Here is a 17,730-nt window from a genome sequence, read left to right as displayed (position 1 = left end):
GGAGGCAAGGTAATCTGTCAGCATATTACAATCAACATCTGTAATTTTCTTAGGGATGGGCGTCCCCCACATATTCGGAGGTCTCCCAAAGACCACTTCATACGGAGATAGTCCTGTTCTCGAATGGGCGACCATTCTCATATAGAACAATGCAACTGGCAGGGCGACTATCCAGTCGACCCCTTTCTCTTTACAAACTTTAGCAAGGCGTGTTTTTAGTGTCTGGTTATGCCTTTCTACAAGGCCAGCGGCTTCGGGATGTCGGACACAATGGAATCTCCACTGATATCCTAGCAGAAGGGAAACCTGTTTCATGAGTTCGGATGAGAATGGCTGTCCGTTATCTGAGTACACGACACGAGGCAAGCCGTATCGTGGGAAGAATTCTCGAACCAGCTGCCTGGCAGTGGTCGGAGCAGTGTAATCTGGAACTGGATATGCTTCGGTCCAACGGGAAAGTGCACAAACAATTACGAGGACATATTTGAATCCTCGACAACGGTCCATCTGGATATAATCCATCTGGAGGACTTCAAAAGGGTGATCGGGAGGATGAAATCCACCTTGCTCTACGGGGACGCTTTTACCTGGATTGAACTGACAACAGATCATGCAAGTACGCACTTTCTGTTTTGCTGCTGCTCGTAAGTGTTTGTTGTACCAGAGATTCTGTAAACTGTCTAACATCGCTTTCTCTCCTAGATGTGCTGGACTATGTGCTGTATTTATTATGATTTGAACCATAGAGTCGGGGAGAAACCATGTCGATTTTCCCTTCGTCATCCAACCTTGATCTGTCTGGATCCCTCCTAGTTCAGTCCATTTCTTTATTTCATCTGCAGTAGCATGTGTCTGAATATCTATTACATCTAGTGCGGGATCCCTAACTGTCATACAATGTGTCGGTACTATTGTCTTTGTCACGTCAGTTGTCTGGGTGTGAGTCAATGCTGTATGTTTTGCTGTCTGGTCTGCCAAGTCGTTACCCTGGGAAACAGAATCCGTAGCTTTTGTATGTGCTTTACACTTCATGACGGATATGCCCGAGGGCAGATGTATTGCTTCTAACAGTGCTTGAATGAGGGGACCGTGTTGGATCTTGGCACCATGAGAGGTCAAGAAACCTCGTTCTTGCCATAACATTCCGAAGTCGTGTACAACTCCGAACGCATAACGGGAATCAGTGTATATGTTAACATTTCTGTTCTTGGCTAGTATACAGGCTCGGGTCAGGGCGATGAGCTCTGCTGCTTGAGCAGACAGTATATCAATACGATATGTTTCTTTTACTTCAGTTTCAGTGGTCACTGCATACGCGGCCACTAATTCTCCTGTACTTGTTCTCATACATGAACCATCCACATAAAGTGTCAGGTCTGGATTTGTCAATGGAACATCTGTTAAGTCTCGTCGGGGCTTTGTTACTGCATTAATGATCTCTATACAATCATGCGGGGCTGGATCTGTCATAATTGAAGGTAACAATGTTGCGGGGTTTAGAATGCTGCAGCGTCTGATTTCTATGTGTGGCTGGAATAGCGTCAATTCATAACCTGTCAGTCATGCTATAGTCAAGTGTTGAGTCTGAGTTCTGTTTAAAAGAACCTCTACAGAATGTGGAACTTGTACTGTTAATGGATGTCCTAAAACAATTGAGTCGCTCTGTCTGATTGCTAGTGCTGTTGCTGCTACTGACTTTAAGCACGCAGGGAGTGCCTGGGCTACTGAATCCAATGTACTTGAAAAATAAGCGCAAGGCTTATGTGAACCTGCGTGGTCTTGAGTGAGGACAGACAACGCTGTACCATCACGTTCTGTAACAAAAAGTGTAAAAGGTTTGCTGTAACATGGTGTTGCTAAAACTGGTGCTTGGCATAAAGCTTTCTTTAATTCTTCAAAGGCTTGTGTATGTTCCTGAGTCCAAGGAAGGGCAGTCGAAGTCGCTGCCTCCTGTGTTGTCAACTGAATGAGTGGTTTAGCTAGAAATGCATACTGAGGAATCCATTGTCTTCAGTACGAGGTGAGGCCTATAAAGGCCCGCACTTCCTTTTGTGTCTGGGGTTGTGGCATATTTACAATTAACTGGATACGGTCAGGAGTGAGCTGTCTCCCCACTTTGGACAGCAAGTGACCCAAGTACACAACTTGCTGAACACAGAATTGTAGCTTCAAAGGAGACACCTTGTGTCCCTTATCGGCCAGAAAATGTAAAACTGTCAGTGATGCTTGTTCACATTCCGGTTCACTTCGTGCGGTGATCAGCAGATCATCGACGTATTGCAGTAAGGCGGTGTTAACTGGCATTTGAATACAATCAAGTTGTCTTTTCAGTGCTTGACTATAGATGCTGGGGCTTTCTGTGAATCCTTGAGGTGCGCGTGAAAATTTGAAACTTCGTCCATTTAAACTGAATCCGAAGAGGTATTGGCTCTCTGGATCAATGGGCACACTGAAGAAGGCGTTCTTGAGGTCAATTACAGTAAAGAACGTTGCTTCAGAATCAATGGCAGTCAATAGGGATGAGATGTCGGGAACCACAGGGTACTGTGGTACGATGCATTTATTCAGTTCTCGTAAATCAATCACCAGCCGATATACTGGCGGTGCATTGGGATCAGTACGTTTAAGAATCGGAATGATAGGGGAATTACAGATATTGGAGTCGGTCTCTACGACCACTCCTTGGGCAATGAGCTCTTCAATGATTTCCAGTAAAGCCACTACAGCAGCGGGTGGTAACTTGTATTGTCTGATTCGTGGTAAAACAACACCTGGCTTTAGTGTAACACGGTATGGTGTAATGTGCATGCAGCCTACATCGGTTGGGCCTTGTGCCCACAGGTGTTCTGGTACATTTTCCAATCTGACATCAAACTCTCGTAATACATAGTGACCCTTAAAGTCGCGTAAGAAAAGTCTAACTCCTTCCGGAGAACAACATATCACCGCTCCTAGAGCCTTCAATGTTTTGATACCTAACAGATTTTCTGGACATGATTTCGTAAGTAACAAGTCTGTAACACGTGATAATGGACCCACAGCCAGGGGGACTGGTTCTGATACCTCATTTACAATAGGCTGTCCTGAAAAACCAAGGGAAACATTCTGTGAGCCTGAGAGGGGTGCCCCTGGGACTTCATTATGACTGATTGTTGTACGACTTGCACCTGTGTCAATTAAGAATTTTCTGTCTTTTCCCAATACTTGACTGTGTACATAAGGACCCTCTTGATCTACAGGAATCTCAATAAGAGGCAAGCCAAACTCCCTCTCTAGGCTGTTTCATGTGTAACGCTGATAATCGGGATAATCAGATTGGGCATACTGGCACATCTGCCGTGAAACTTGCTGCGTCGCGGCAATGGGCTGTGGCTGTGACTGCGACTGATACCGCTGCGGTCTGTCCTGTATGTGATGAAGCATGCATAGGTTGTGGATTCTGTGAAGTCTATTGCTGACCCTGGTCGTGTCTAGGCGGATGCGGTCTTTCTTTAGTTTTACCTGTTGCTATATTGTGTTTCAGGACCGGGCATTCGTGTACGTAGTGACCGGGCTGCTTGCAATAGTTGCATGTCCCTTTAACGGGAGCTGCTGCATTACCTGTCTGGGTCGTACCCTTTCTCTGGCCGTCGGCTGGAACCGACTGGGCCACTAACATTTTCATTTTCGTGTCTTTCATACGTTTCTGTTCATGATCCTGTTCTTCTCTGATTCTGTTCTGTTGGTACTGTAACATTTGTAACATCTGGGATGGCGTATTTGCTTGCCATGTACTTTCAACTTTATATACACGGTTCTTAACTAATGGCAGGGAATTCTCGACTAATTTTGATACAAAAAGATGTGGGTACGACTCGCTACTTGGTTTAAGGCCACTATTAATAATGAAACATTTCTCGAATCTTGAATAGAAGTCACTAGTATCTTCATCGTGTTTCTGTTTACAGGCTGAGATAGCGTCCCAGTCTTCCTTTCTAGTTGTCAGTAATCTTGGCAGAACCTGTACTATTAAACCTGGTAATGCTTTAGTTTTCTCCCCAAGGCCTAGCCCTGGGGTACGAAGTTTCTCCTTGTCTTCTATTTCTGCCCATACAATCTTTTTGTCTCCCACCTCCCATTCTCTTTCCTTAAGTTTCTCGTAGATGCCTGTGGGCAACAATACCTTTAACATTTTCATGATATCTGCATATGTGTAATCTCCCATCAGTAACATGTCTTTAAGTTCTCTGTGAAAACCTGCAGGGTCTTTATCGTGACAGGGTACTAATTTCTTCATTTCCAATAGTTCTAACTTGGTCAGAGGTGTGTGTACATACACACGTTTCAGGGTATTATCAGTACCCATGACTGGGTGTACTTCTTGTAATGGGTTCTGACTTTCAATGCCATGCAGACGCTCCATATGGTACATTTTTCTTTCTGGGGGCGGAGCGGGAACATATTGTGAACTTAAAAAGGTGTTATATCTGTGCCGTTGTTCTAGAATTATTTGAATTAACTTAGTACTTAGGCCTCTCCATCTATCCATAAGTAGTGCTTCTAATGTATCGGGTAAGGGACCTGGATCAGAATGTTGATTTCTGTATAACTTGAGGAGGTGCTGAATCATATATGTACCTGCTAATTTCTGCTCGTCTGGAGATAGGTTCAGAAATGTCTGCGCTACTGTGTCATCATTATATATATTAGGGTTGTCAGCCCATAGTACTGCTGACCGGGCTAGTTCTTGTTCATCCATAGAATTGAGTACATGGTACCCCATTCGTTCTCGAAGCATTTTATCAGTGTCTTGGAACTGGTGTTCAGGAGAATTCGGTTTTGATATGCCAGAGAGAAAAACTCTCTTGCTTTCTGGACGAATGCCTTTCCTAAGGTAAGTTCCCTTACCTACATACGCTATCGTATCTGTAGTCTTTTCTGGTTCTTCAGGTTCTTCCTCCTCCTCGGAAGAAGCTTTTTCTTTCTCTTTTTTGTGTATTTCTATCACTGCTTTTCTTATTTTCCTGTACATACTGGCTATGCAACCCCCTTTATCATGTTTTCCTTCGGATATATTTTGGCCCCACTTATTTAGTGCCTCCATTTCATCCTGTTCTGTCTCAGGCCTGTCTCGTTCTCTTATTAAGCAATTTATGAAAAAACGTAATATATATGCTTGAGTGTCAACTTTCTGATGTGCCATGGCCTCTTTAATACTTTCAGGGTCTTCCCCAGTCTGGACAAAATGATATATTCTGTCTAAGTGCTCTTTCATTCCTGAGAATAACACTAGGTAATCTGTAGCTTGTCGTAAGCGTAGCGATGCTATCAACATCCTATCGTCTTTACCGGGTACTGGATCGTATCTGCAAACTTGAAGCGGTTCTTTGAGTACGTCAAGACGGGGTGATTGAAGAGTAAAATGCTTCTGCATGTCCCTAAGGTGTAATCTGTGTGTTGCTGGCGGGGTCTGGTAACCCCCGGTCGCACCTCCTGAGGCTGCAGCTTGAGCATTATCTCTCTGTGGAGTCTGTATCTGTATTTGAACTTGTCTTTTAATAGGATCAGGCGCAAACGGATGTGATATATCAATTTTAGGTGCGGGAAGTGGTGGAGGAGGAGGAACGACAGGCTGTCGGACGGGGAAACCTTGTTGCGGTAATGGCGGGATATGGTCTGGAGGCGGGTTGCCATCTCCGTCACCGTCAGTAGGCGGGACGTGGGCACGTGGATTGGTGTAAGCGGGTGCTACATCGTGTAGATAGGAATTCAGAAATATGTCCTTAGTAGTCCTGTGATTTACTTTAGTTGGAACCAATGGTGGCGGCAGATCTTTCGGTATTTCTGAAGTGGCTTCAGGCGAACCCTCGGCCACAACATACATGCCATTTACAAGATTGTTTCGTGCGCGATCTACTTGTTCTGATTTTACTCGAATCCCTTCAATAACTAATTCATTTTCTCGGACTTTATCCGGTGCTTCTCTAAGTCTGTCTTCTCTACGGAGTTCTTTTTCGGCACGTTTATGTGATTCTTTACGCCAAAATTCTATGGCGTCTTTCTGAGATTGTCTGGCTTTCTTTTTCCATAGTGCTTCTTCTACCTTCATGATGCACTCGGCATCCCATGTTCCGGTAACAGGCCACCTGTGTCTCTCGTCTAGATGCTTAGTATAATCGGCCCATAAATCTAGATACAATATGGCGTCTATGCCATGTTTATGGTACATGAAATTTCCAGGCGTGTCCCTAGGGGGGATAGGAATTTCTTCCTCTAGTATCCCTTTCCTAGTTCCTATCTGCTTTAACTTATTGAAAAACGGCATCTTGTTTACTCAGTACTGAATGCTCAATCCTTGCTATTTAATTCTGAACACAGCTAGTTACACAAGAACACAATAATGCACATTAAAAACAGTCACTCATACCACGACATTAATCACATGAAAGACATTTGAGACATATATGACTACCCCCCTATACTGGATGTACTGCTAAACAGCACAGATACACTGCTAAGAACAGTGCAAGAACTTGAATAACTGATATACTGCTAAACAGTACAGATACACTGTCTAAAACAGTGCAGACCGAATTTGTGTACCCAAACCCGTCTTTACCGGATACATAATAATGCACCCGTCTAGATACGTCCCAGCAATGGTACTCACCGGGAAGCACGGAAACAGAAGGCCTCGGAAAACTCGACTGGACTGGACCGGACTCGACTCGACACATGGATACTTCGGAAACTGGTGGGCCTCTTGACACCTCGGACCTTGCTTCTTTCGGCTAGGCTCTGGTCGGGATCCTCCGCACTCCTCACCGCCTCGTCTGGGTGCTGATCGCGGTCTTCGTCACCTCCGTGGGCCAGAGGGAGATACAGGAAATCCTGCCAGTACGCGTAGTTCCGTCTAACTGATGGCAGGGGACAGAGCTTGCAACGCACCAACCGGCGCGTGGGGTGGGGGAGGGGTTCCTATTCGGGCGCCAGAATAATGTGGTAAATATTTGATTTACCGTCCTAATTTCTATGCAGGTAAGTACTTAATCAATAATAACTCAATCGGAAAGAAAAAGGCAGAGTCCGTGGTGTTAGAGTTCTTAGGGGTTTTATTCCTTAAAAAGGAATGGTCATGACCGGATATCTTGTTCCTGCCACCACTGGGGTGCAGGAAGGGATAGAGCAATATTTTATTGACAATACATAGCTTATATACTTAAGTCACATTATAGAAACCAATACAGTAGGCGTAACAGCTGAGAGAAACAAGATAAAACACACACGTGGTATTGATACGTAATTAGAAGGCGTGAACTAGGCGTGAACATAGAGGTGTGTGCAAGAAACGTCACAGGTAGGTGTCACAAGTAGGTGTGTACAAGCAGAATTTGGCAATGTCAGCAGAAATCTGAGGCCTGGATGCGCGCGCAGCTGCATGACGTGTGATTGACGTGAAACCGGAGGGTGCAGGGGACTTGACATTTACACTGGCGGAAAGAGACAGAAGTCTGGCATGTCAGATCAACTCGTACTCTATCATATCTGGTATCTGATGTTTAGGAACCATATTATCTAGAAGGGAAAAGGTCTCTGGGGCAGAAGCTATTCTATACTGACTGTGAGTGCGTGTATAAGCGTCTAAGTGTCTGCATGAGATGAGAGGGGGCATGGGCCTACCATGGTAACAGAGGCTATGAATTACTTGCACGGAGACAGTGAGGCTGGGCCCTTTGCTCTGCAGCTGGGGGGATGTTTACTTAAACTAGTAGGCAGGAATGCATTTTCGAGGAGTGGAACAGATAATTCGAAGGTTGAATACAGTCTTGGCAGGCAGCAGGCTGAGCTAAGCGCCGTAAGCCGCACAGGGAGTAAGGCAGAGGTCACGGATACAGAGGCAGCCTGGGCTGAGGCTTTCAGAGTCAGAAGGCAGGAAAAAAGGCTCGATGGCAGAATTCAGGGCCTACTTCGCCAGAGCTGAAAAACGTGTAAAGTACACCACAAAAAGACGTTGGCATAGCATACTTAGGAACGGAATATTCAACCCATTCAGGGTGGGTCTGAAAGAGGACATGTTAACGTTGGACGCAAATGTATTTGCGTCTTCATAGCTGGCACAGGAGGGAAGTTACATGCACTTTAAGTTGGTACATGGAGACGGTGGGGTACACGTTAGGGAACATTACTTGACCATAAAATTTATATTTCCAATGGCCTTCTAGAAAATACCTCCATCTTTCTGGACCTTTTTTTGTCACCTTTTGTTGTTGATTTAAGGTCATATTGTAAAGACACAACAGATTTTTAAAAAAGAATCCATGATGTCGAATGGGAGTCTAACTATGCTACGATTTCATTAGACGTATGCTCCCTGTACACCTTTATAGATCAGCAGAAGGGTGTAGAGGCATGTCTGTACTACCTGCATAGGCAACCATTAGATAGATTGAATCATAATCTAATGTTGAAGCAAATGATGCTCTTTTGTCTCCAAGAAAAGATTTTTCTTTTTGACAAGACACTTTACCGTCAACGATCTGGGACAGTGATAGGCACCTGTTTCACCCACCAGCCTAGCAAATCTTTTCCTGGGCTGGTGAGAGGAACAGGTGGTGTGGACTGGCACGCTGGAAAAATACACTGAGCACATCCCATTATGGGTGAGATACATCGATGATCTCTTTATCATCTGGGATGGTGGCCAAGATCTGGACACGGAATTCATAGATGTATTATTAGCCAATGACCTCAATTTGTGCTTTACACACTCTATCAGCAACAAATCATGTGACTTTTTGGACATCAGAGTATCAGTGGAAAAAACAAACTTACCATGACCCTCTTTAGAAAGGAGACTGCAGGGAATACTATCCTGCATGCACACAGCCACTACCCACCTTCCGTGACCAACAGCATTCCATTCGGGGAGTTGCTGTGTGCATGGAGGAACAGTAGTAATGACAAAAGCTTCAGAGTGGAAAGCATCAAGATGATGCAGAGGTTTAAACAGCGTGGTCAGCCTGACCGGGTGGTAAAGCAAGCTGCAGATAAAGTGAGTGAAATTAAACAATCAGATGTTCTGTTCAGAGAAGATAGCAGTAGACATGTGGGCGAGATAGCAGAGAACAATCCACGCATGATTACTACCTATAATTCTAAATCGGGCAATCTCAGAGCACTTATGAAAAAACATTGGGGTCTTGTGAAAACAGACCCAGTAATTGGGGACAGCATGGTAAAATCACCCACCATTACTTACAGATGACCATGTCATTGAATGATAAGTTAGTCCAGAGTTACCAACAGACCCAACACACTGGAACATGGCTGCAGAAAAAGGAGGGATTTTATAAGCGTAATGCCTGCAAGCCAGGTAAACACACTCATAACTACAAAACTTTCAAAAACGTACAAATAAAAAATTTACTACTTGTACTACTGAATATGTAGTTTACCAGTTGGAATGTCCCTGTGGGATGCGCTATATAGTGAGTACCAAGCATCCCCTCAAGAAGCGCATGCTCGAACACCAGAGGGCCATAACCAACTTGGATTTCACATATCCCATTGCATGTCATTTCTACAATTCCCACAATAGTGATAAGAATCTGCTTAGCTTCTGTGGTATTGATAGGGTTTTCAAATACATAAGGGGTGGCAACATGGAAAGACAACTTAGAATTCTCGAATCAAAATACATCATTAATTTGAACACTAGAACGCCTTTTGTCCTAAACAAAGAAGAGGAATTAAACACACACATTGGTGTATGAACTTTATGCTCCACTGTCTATTCCTGATAACTTGTATCATCTACCATCTGACTCTGTATTTGTGGACATTTGTCCTTTTTAGTTGAGACGGTTTGATGTATGTGTTTATGTTTATAATTTTTGTTTACAAACTATGTTTTGGGGTATTGTTATTTTTAGCTTGGTAGCACCACACTCAGTGACATTATATTAAACTGTTGGCACAGGGGTCGGCATGGTTGACCCTCTAGTGAGGATTGATGGTCGCTTATTTCCAGACCGCCGCTACTGGCTATCTAACAGGCTTTGACTGGTAATAGGGGAACTCTAATAGATACCATTCATATCTTCTTGCTGCATATTGTAGCATCCCCTGAGGGAGGAACGTCATATTAGTACGAAAAAGGCAGGCACTTGCCACGGCCTATCACTCCTCCACATATGGGCCAGGCCATTCACCTCTGTGTGTTGGCATCCTGTTTGCTCCTCCATTTGGAAGGACACCTAAGTCCAGTAGTTGTAGCACGCGGCCTTCAGTTGTGCTTTGGTGTTAATGGACATATGTTCATGCCATTTTGACCTGGTTGTATTGTCACTGTTCTTGTAATAGAGCGCCTCTTCACACCTTTACACGTGCATTCCTGTATTTAAGATGTGCAATATTTTTCTTCCTACCCAGATGGGCGGAATTAATTTTACATTTGGGCACCGTCACCGTGAACTATGAATACACGCGATTCCACGCCCTTTATGATTCGGATACAAGGATTTAATGTGGGGTAGTTATCACATGACCACCTTTTCCCAGATACCTTGATCTATGACATTGCATAGTTCTGGTGCATTTCCACTTCATCTTTATCTGGGGCTGTTGGAGTAGAGGTATGGTTGTCCTATTTACAGGCACTGACTTCACCACATGATGCCATGCAGGAGCAGCGCCAAATATAGTCGTGATATGACCATATTCGAGTGAGCACCACGCGCAGCCTGTCCACATGATTTATACATCCACAGGGACACGCTACAGAAAATGACAACATTAGCACCAGTGGAAGTCATTACATGTCGAATAATAATTCATGTAATCAACCTTATAGTGGAGCACTAAAAATTCATCATGTATACGATTGTAGGCATAATGTTCAATGTTATTTATTTTCTTATGCACGCATCCAAATTAACTTTGGTGTATGCGAGTCATCTAAAGGTGGAATTAATTGCTATATGTACAATTCATTTAATTATCGATTGTTTATCAAGTATTCCCATATGTTAATAACCCACTAAAATATTTTTGAATGCATTTGATTAACACATAATATACTACAGCCGGGAAAATACGACCCGGATAGTGTGTCTACTATGTCCATGATGACGTGATCCCGTGTTTACAAAATGCCGATGTACCCTTTTCCGGTTAACTTGACAAAGGCCTTCACGGCTGAAACGCGTGGTTAGTGAGCAATAAATCGCACGCGGTTTGGATTGGTGTGCCGCCTCTTTCCTTTTGTGGTTGGAACTTTATAATTCATTTATTTATTTATATATATATATATATGGTGTGAATACTTGTTCGTATACAACCCCATTCAGTCCAATTCTATTGCAGATTAAAGGAAACTACAACTGCAGGACTGAATATGCAGTATACGTCCTGACGTGTACTTGCGGCCTGAGATATGCCGGCCAGCAGTACACGCCAGGATACTACAACACCTTCGTGCCATTGTCTACAACGACAATACATACCCTGTCGCCAGGCACTTCAGAAAAGTCCATAATAACAACTTGGAGTGCCTGAATTACTTTGTGTTGACTTCAGTTGCCCAACCACGGAGAGGGGGAGATAGGGACAATCTTCTGCGTCAAATGGAGTCGAAAATGATATTGGAGCTGGACACTAAGGTACCGAATGGGCTCAATACCACGGAAGATCTTTATCATTTTCTTTAAGCTGGTCTGGATAATTATCAGTAGATGGATTCACATTTTAATATCTTTGTCTTCTTTCGCCCTGTGGAGTTCCCTGTGTAGTTTCTCGCCCCTTCTCATTGTTGATTCCAGTCATTTTTTCCCTTCCCTTTTTTATATCATTTTTGCACTGGGGGCTACTCATTTGAGAATGGATTGTATTACATTCCATTTTGAGTTTAACACGTAAATTATGGTGTTATTAGCACATTCAGGAATATTGCATAGAGATCTACCAGACGGGTTGTGAATCATTGAGAATAACAGGGTTGCCCTCATTATTAGATGTCCCTCATAGTTCGGTTAGGAATTACAGAGTTGCCATCATTTAGAGATGTCCCTGCAGGATTGTAAATAGTATTTATTTGGTCTTTACAGTACTTGTATTTATATTGCACGATTTGCACAGAGTGTAGAAGTTTACAAATGTTGCATTTTTTAACATGTGTGTATGGTAATTTTTTAGATATAATAATTAATTTTGTATTGGAAGTTTTTAAGTATTTATACTTTTATAACTGAAATTGCCTATTTGCACCAAGTGAAATGTTTACATCTTGCGTTATTTTGCACTTTAAACTTTGCACTAATAATATCAGACCGTTTAGACCTTATTTTTGCATTTATGCAGATACAATCTTGTTACCAACCATTGAATTTATTCAGAAATCTGCATGTTTACTTTTATATGCAAACATGAAATGAGTAGTATGAAAATGTAACCCCTGTACTCAGAGACGCGCAGAAAGACCGTAGTAGTATTTTTTCTATGCCTATTGATGTCACATGGTGTGCACAAGCAATTTAAAAAAACAGGCATTTTGGGTAATGTGTGACTGTGAACAAGGGCAACTGCCCGAAACGCGTCAGTCTCGTTTGCTGCTTTTTGCCAAATAAATAAGAATTTGCCTAGATTTTGGGATTTGTGTTGCCTTCTGTCTCTGGGGCTCCGGAATTGCAGTTGTGCTTTGCATATATATATATATATATATATATATATATATATATATATATATTACCTACTGGCTATCGCCAGTAGGTATATATAGTTAGGATTTTTTCCCTATGGGATTTCTGAAAATTCTATGCCTAATAACTTTGGCGTTTGTGGACGGAATCGGCTGAAATTTTCAGGAAAATGGCACATTTTGTTTCTGAGCAGCTCCTGGAAATTTGGGGGGGGTTCGTCAAGGGGGGGCTGGGAAAAAAGGGGGGTCCCAAAACGCGTTTTTAACATTGAGTTTTCCATAGGGCGGTTGGACTCACTTTTAGCCCGAACGGCTGAATGGATTTGCACGAAACTTGGCAAAATTGTAGGGACTGTTAGCCCGATGTGCCTTTGCTAGGTCTCAATATATGTGCTCCAGTAGTTTTTGAGAAATTAACGTTCAAAACAAGATATATATCTGTAACAGCGCTCCGGGCAGCGATCCGGTCCGCTTACTTTTCGCGAAACGGAACTTTGCGCGCAGAAAGCTGATTGGCTCTCCGGTGTCTGTCAACATTCTAAACAGTCCGAAGCGGCCGCCATCTTATCTCTCGGTAGGATCGAGAGAGAAGAGGTGAAAAACGAAGAGGGAATTTATTGAAAGGGTGCAAGGTATACCCCTCTTGACCCCCTAGGATTGTTGTTGGGGTTATTAAAGGGTCCCGTGGGGAAAATAAAAAAAAAATTATTTTTCACGGTAGAAGCGTTTCCCGGGCCGTGAACTGGGCCGCAAACTGGTAGCGAAACGGGAATTCGCCATTTTGTGCTTCGTTTTAATTGTTTAGAGACAAAAATTATCGCTGCACATCGGCCACAATGCATGAATATCGTTGAAAAGTCAGCGATATTCATGCATTATCCAGCAAATGCTCTTAGCCATGTTATCCACCTTCCATTGGATAACAGAAAGCTGATTGGCTCTCCGGTGTCTGTCAACATTCTAAATAGTCCGGAGCGGCCGCCATCTTATCTCTCGGTAGGATTGAGAGAGAAGAAGAGGTGAAAAACGAAGGGGGAATTTATTGAAAGGGGGCAAGGTATACCCCTCTTGACCCCCTAGGAATGTTGTTGGGGTTATTAAAGGGTCCCGTGGGGAAAATAAAAAAAAATTGATTTTTCACGGTAGAAGCGCTTCACGGGCCGCGAACTGGGCCGCAAACTGGTAGCGAAACGGGAATTCGCCATTTTGTGCTTCGTTTTAATTGTTTAGAGACAAAAATTATCGCCGCACATCGGCCACAATGCATGAATATCGCTGAAAAGTCAGCGATATTCATGCATTATCCAGCAAATGCTCTTAGCCATGTTATCCACCTTCCATTGGATAACATGGCTAAAAACCGCTCTGTGCGTGAGCTTTTTTTTTTTTTTTTTTTTGCTGCGTGACGTTTGTTAACGTTCGATTCGATGGAAATCAGGAAGTGTTGAACACCATTTTGTCACTGCGAGTAAATATTTTGTTATAAATGAATCCTTATTGATAAACATTGTCTGCGCCATCTTGCGTTTTTGTCCAATGCCACAATTTTGTCGTGCACGGCAGCCATTTTAGATGCCTTGACCAGGGCCACTCTCTGCACGCCGTCGATTCTCAGCATGGCTCCCCACCCTCGCAAGAATCTCCCCCACGCACTGGTCACCCCGCTCTAGCGAAACGGGAATTCGCCATTTTGTGCTTCGTTTTAATTGTTTAGAGACAAAAATTATCGCCGCACATCGGCCACAATGCATGAATATCGTTGAAAAGTCAGCGATATTCATGCATTATCCAGCAAATGCTCTTAGCCATGTTATCCACCTTCCATTGGATAACAGAAAGCTGATTGGCTCTCCGGTGTCTGTCAACATTCTAAATAGTCCGGAGCGGCCGCCATCTTATCTCTCGGTAGGATTGAGAGAGAAGAAGAGGTGAAAAACAAAGGGGGAATTTATTGAAAGGGGGCAAGGTATACCCCTCTTGACCCCCTAGGAATGTTGTTGGGATTATTAAAGGGTCCCGTGGGGAAAATAAAAAAAAATTGATTTTTCACGGTAGAAGCGCTTCACGGGCCGCGAACTGGGCCGCAAACTGGTAGCGAAACGGGAATTCGCCATTTTGTGCTTCGTTTTAATTGTTTAGAGACAAAAATTATCGCCGCACATCGCCCACAATGCATGAATATCGCTGAAAAGTCAGCGATATTCATGCATTATCCAGCAAATGCTCTTAGCCATGTTATCCACCTTCCATTGGATAACATGGCTAAAAACCGCTCTGTGCGTGAGCTTTTTTTTTTTTTTTTTTTTGCTGCGTGACGTTTGTTAACGTTCGATTCGATGGAAATCAGGAAGTGTTGAACACCATTTTGTCACTGCGAGTAAATATTTTGTTATAAATGAATCCTTATTGATAAACATTGTCTGCGCCATCTTGCGTTTTTGTCCAATGCCACAATTTTGTCGTGCACGGCAGCCATTTTAGATGCCTTGACCAGGGCCACTCTCTGCACGCCGTCGATTCTCAGCATGGCTCCCCACCCTCGCAAGAATCTCCCCCACGCACTGGTCACCCCGCTCTCTCTCTCATGCATGGGCCATATACTTCCCCCCATCTGCGCTGCTCTTCTCTGAGAATCACACCCTGTGCCCGCTCGACACCTCCCTTTCACCCTATTCACTACCGCACCCTCTGACACTTCTCTTCCTCTGTGTCCGATTGTCCAGGCCGGACCTAGGCTATCACCTAGCCCTGCGGATGTAGTTTATGGCTCCAGCTGTAGAGTATCCAGACATGCCAACCCTCCCGATTCAGGTGTGAGACTACTGATTTCAGTGCTAGTCTTTCGCTTCCCGATTCCTGCAAGGAAAAACCCGGGGGCATATTTCCAACAGCTAGCGGTAATTTTTGTCTCTAACTTGTTTAGAGACAATAATTATCGCCGCACTTCGGCGAATTTTATCGCACATAAACCTTGCTATTAGCAAGGTTTATCGCAAATGCGATAAAAAACGGCCGCAATGCATGAATATCGCTGAAAAGTCAGCGATATTCATGCATTAGTCAGCAAATGCTCTTAGCCATGTTATCCACTTCCCATTGAACAAGCGCATGGTCTTTTAAAGATTTGTGAAGTACTCGGGGCGGCGGTGTGTGTGTGTCCTCTTTCAGGAGCGGGCGGGGGGGCACTGGCAGCAATTTGCAGGCCAGGCAGTGTTCAACACGTGCATCACCTTTTCTCTGCCTGCTATTGCGCTCCATTCTTCGGAAAGGTAAGAAAAAGAACGTGCATTTGAGTTTGAAATGTCCGATCTTGTAGTAGTACACTTGCAAAGCCCACACATGACAATAACCCGATTCAAGGCCCCATTCTCCCGATTTTTAAAAAAAATATAGTACTCCAAGACAGTTACATTTTAAAACTTTATTAATATTTAAATATAACGAACGCAACAAAAACTGTAAATATATTTAACCATTTTTTGAAATTAACCAGAACTATAACGATAACAACAACAACAACAATAATATAACTTTTATGCCTAAATTACGCAAACATTTAGCTAATCTGCTAAAGGGGGGAGTCGCCATTTCTTTACAATAATCAATAATGAAAAATCCACATCAATAGGGTTGCCCGTTTTCTCGATGCAGCACTATAGTGCAATATACACAGCACCTGGGGTGTCAAGAGTGAACAGGTCTTTCTTTGTTCCTTAAGATGTTATCTCCGAGAATGCTGATGCATTGGTGTCTGTACACTTCTTTGTCAATTCTGTCAAGATGATAACTGCTTTATAAACAGACGATATCTTTGTTTCGTCATTAGTGTTAAGTGTGTCTGAAACTACAGTGCCCTTCTGTTTTTTTTTCTTCAGGCTCTACAGAGTTTTGTGTGTTGTTCTTTTGAGCGACAATTATTCCAGAGGTTTCAGGTTCACTTGTTTTGTTCTGCAGTGAGTTAACAGCTTTAGAGAGTTCATGTTTATTTGCTATGTCCTGCTGTTCGTGAACTGCTTCAGAGACGTCAGCCTCATTTTTTATGTTTCAGTAGATCCTGGACCTGCCCGGCCGCGCCCAAAATGGCGCCGGTGTAAATGGGACTCGTAACTGCTTGTTCTGTACTGGTTGCCCAACCTTGATATCACGAGATACATATGCAGTTTTGAAGCACATGGCGGAGGCTTGTCTGCTGTAGTGGGGCGTCCCTTTATCGTTTCAGTCGCCATTCCGCCCGCTTTTGCTACACTGTGCCTCATCCGCCATTCAGCTGTTTACCGCCCGCTCTTACGGCTACAGCGTCTCGCTCACCATGTAGTTGAGTTGTTCCCACTCTTGCGGTGCAGCGGTAGGCGGCTGCCACAGGACTCTTAAAATGGCGGCCGGCTCTTCGGATTTGGGCCTGGTCCAGTAAAATGGCCCTGGGACACATTGGAACTCGGACGCTTGTCTGCCAGGGCTTGGGTTCCATTCTCGAAAGCGTCCCCTCAGCCTTGAAGATTGTACAAAAGTCTTGGGGGCCCTCGACTCCCGCAGGCTTCCGGTGGGGAGCGGCTGCCATGATTTCTTGCGGAATGGCCACGACGGAGCTACGAGATGGTGGTGCTCTCATGGTGACGCCAGCTTCAGTCTGAAACATCCAGAAACAAGGTGGGGCTTTCATCGTTTGGGGAAAAAAAATGTTTTAATCCAATGAAAAGTGTTATTTTTAGGTCACATGACCTAGTCTTACATAATTAGGAAAAGAAAAGTAAAATGAACCAATGAAAAGTTTTATTAACAAGTCACATGACCTGTTATGCTTACGTTACGCGCTGCGCGGCGCGCTCTGGATCGTTTCCGGGAAGCTGCGCCTTGCGCACCGGAGCACTTCCGGGTGCGCTAACGCGTCGCGTCATATGACGCATTACGCGACAATGCAGGTGCAGAATATAGTCAAAATGTCTCCACCAACCAGCGGTCGGAATTCCACCGCTTTCAGCAGTCCAAAAAGTTCGGTCAAATCTTAAGAGCGGGAGCAACTCAACTACATGGTGAGCGAGACGTTGTAGTCGCAAGAG

This window comes from Lissotriton vulgaris, chromosome 2_1, assembly GCF_964263255.1.
Source record: "Lissotriton vulgaris chromosome 2_1, aLisVul1.2, whole genome shotgun sequence".
NCBI classification, from domain to species: domain Eukaryota; kingdom Metazoa; phylum Chordata; class Amphibia; order Caudata; family Salamandridae; genus Lissotriton; species Lissotriton vulgaris.
Note: the sequence above shows the minus strand (reverse complement) of the source record.